The sequence below is a fragment of the Sinocyclocheilus anshuiensis genome, unplaced genomic scaffold (assembly GCF_001515605.1).
Source record: "Sinocyclocheilus anshuiensis isolate Anshui unplaced genomic scaffold, SAMN03320099.WGS_v1.1 scaffold3750, whole genome shotgun sequence".
NCBI classification, from domain to species: Eukaryota; Metazoa; Chordata; class Actinopteri; order Cypriniformes; family Cyprinidae; genus Sinocyclocheilus; species Sinocyclocheilus anshuiensis.
In genome coordinates, this window is record NW_015548433.1 from 26,664 (window position 1) to 29,973 (window position 3,310).

The following is a 3,310-nucleotide window of genomic DNA, read 5'->3' on the forward strand; positions in this document are numbered from 1 at the left end:
GTATATATTATATTTCAAACGGTACGATATCATAATTTTGCTCAATTCGGTATTTCATTCGCTGCTGTTCCAAAGTTCACCACTATGTGGCAGTGTTACCCAAACTGACGCGAAACCGGCAAGCATGACAACGGAGAAACGACAATGGATAAAACAGGTGAAACTCACTCTACACGTCCGAAATTAATAAATAAAGAAAGCGGTAGAAGTGAAATATGGCATTACTTTGCCTACAAAAGTGATGAAAAAGGTGAACCAACCGACCTTAATTCACCAGTCTGCAAGCGCTGCTATAAATCATGTGCTGCCATGGGAACATTTGTCACTCGCTCATCCTGATTTGTTCAAGGAGTTAAAAGATCGACAGGTAAATGTGTCTCTTTCAACTGATTTAATTTAGACTTTTATTTGAATAAGATCAGTAATATTATTTTTAGTTATTTTTGTGCAGCTTGTCAGTAAACAACGGCTCTGTGTAGTTAATGCTGCTCCATGTGAAAGCACGTACGTGATGGAGATTTACCGCTGATTACAGAACTGGCTTTACTGACCAGATGCACATTAAATATCGCATGCGATTTATCGTGCAGCCCTACTCCACACAAACAAGACCATGGAAGAGACCAGTGCCACAGAAAACCCACTTTCTCGGTGGAAAAGGCATGAATCAAGCCTCCCCATTCTTTCAACATTTGCCAAATATTACCTTTGCATTCCAGCATCAAGCTCCGCCTCTGAGAGAGTTTTCAGTACATCAGGCCTGGTCTGTAGCCCACTAAGGTCCAGACTATCAAGTGACAGCGTTGACACATTAGTTTTCCTGTCCAAAAATCTGCAGCTAACAAAGGAGCTAGCAAAAAAATAAAGACTGAAAATATATGAAGATGTGAACCCATTTTATTCAGTCCCCCCCCCCAAAATTAACATTTAACCTGTAAACTCTACTCTGTAGGTTTTTTTTTGTTACATTCCGATACATTTTCTTTGCACCATGTGACAAAGACTGAAAAGATATGAAGAGATTATCCTATTTTAATTTTATATCTTCAGTTTATTTTTCTTCAAAATCAAAATCTGACCTATGTTCAATGTAGTTTTTTTGTTTTTTTTGTACATTTTGTTTGCACAATTTTGCCAAGCAGTGCGTTTAATAAAATTGTTTTCAATTCATTTATATTTTGAGGCTGGTTATTTGTCACCTATGGTATCGATTTAGTATCGATACCGAGGTATTAGATCATAGTATCGTACCGAAGTCAAAATTGTGGTATCGAGCCATCCCTAGTCTAAACAAGATGTAAGAGTGGAGCAGAAAGTATCAGTAGCACTGTTAACATCAAGAGATGATAACTGTTCAGGGGAAGGAAGCAAAGATGAAACCATAGCAGATAGCCGGGAGGGTGAGAGAGAGTGTAGGTTATGTCGAAAAGTGACATGCGTTTAAAGTGCGTAATGCAGGTTAGAGACCCAGTGAGTCAATGTATAGAAAAATTATGTATATTTTCTTTAAACAGGGTGTCCGCGGGGTCTTAAAAAGTATTAAAAGTTGATAAATCAATTTAGAGAAAATTAAGGCCCTTAATAAGTATTAAAAAGTCTTAAATGCCATTTTCCAAGGTATTACATTTTGTATCATCTTTTCATTATGTATATTTGTCCGAATAGTGGGGTGTAGTTTATTTATGGAATCCTGCAAGATTTGACGTTTTGGCTCCCGCAAACATTCTAATATTGTATATAATTTTCGCGCATCAGGGCGCTACTATCAATATGTGAGGTATTTAAATCCCTTTTGAATGAGCAGTCGCAGTTCACTTTCGATTTCGTGATCGCGCGCGCACTGTGTAAAGGGAACACATATTATGATAAAAGATATTTGTCGAGCTCGGGATCTGTTGAGGAGCAAATCCTCCAACATCTTGTCAGTTATTTCTCCTTACTTTTGACCCGTGATCAGTCAAATCTGATTTCTGCAGCTCGTGTTGGATGCAGGGTTGTTGTTTTTTTCCACGAAATTGGGCTGCTTTTAAACTGTTGCCATGGGTTGACTTTCTCCAGTGGGTTAAAGGTTTGAAATATTGCATAAATTACATTTGAATGCTTGTATTGAAATATTTTGCATTCATAAATCTTTCATGGACTTTTACATGTATTTTAGGGATGGAAATTACATTTTTATATTTGGGACAAGGTAATTGCACTACTTTGGGCTGTTTTTTTTACTGGCATGGGCTTGGGATGCATAATGGGCTCTAAGCAACGAGAATTGTGATGTATTTCCGCTCATACTTTATACCGGCAAGGGCGCTTCCGGTTTGTATGGTAACTAAGAGAAACCATCAGCTGTGTGGGAGTCATGCCCCCTCACTAAAACAACAAAGAAAACGTCGTAGTTTTATACAGTTTTAAATCGAGTTTATATCTTCTCCATAACCATGGAAAAGTTTTCCGTCGTCAAAAGCAAATGAAGGCAGCGTTGGAGCACTGTAGTGTCCCGCTGTGCTCTGTGTCTTCACGCTACAACTCCTGTGCTAGTTTTCATTCCTTTCCGGTGAAGGAAGAGATCAGGAAAAAATGGATTGTAAACTATTAGAAGGATCAACTGGCCTGCTTTTGTGACCAAGGGCACACAAATGTCTGCCGGAGAGGTGAGACACAGTCTGTGGCTAGGCTCAGGGTGCATGTTGAACGCCTGATCCGGCGGGTGAAGGAACATAAGTTGTTTGACGCAGTCATCCCCTTGTCCATTTCTGGTAGCATTAATCAACTGTTTGCAGTGTCATGTCTTCTCATTAACTATCAGAATGGACCACTTGTCAAGGCATGGGCCCAGTGAGTCTACACAGTCATTCTTGTCTGTGTACTAAGTCTTTTAAAGTCTTTATTTGGCACATTGAAATGTTGTAAATATGGTCTGGAAACTGTCTAATTTTCTTACTATGATTGCCTAATAGATTTTTTTGCTTGTTGCTTTTGTCTCATCTGGGATTTTTGACTTGCTTGCCACATATAATTCTGTTAACTATCAGAATGGACCACTTGTCAAGGCATGGTTTGAATTTAAATATTGTAAATATTTTCAGCAAACTGTCTAATTTTCTTACTATGATGGCCTGATGTTTTTTTGCTTGCCTTTTGACTTACCACATATAGTTCGTACCAACATTCTTTCATTACTGATACCTGATAATTGATAATTAACTTGACCAGTTGGTTCATTAAAAAAATAATTTTACCATCCAACTTTTGACCTCCTTCCTTTTTCCTTTTAGCCATAGTTAAACCTGCAATTGCAACACAGTTCTAATTC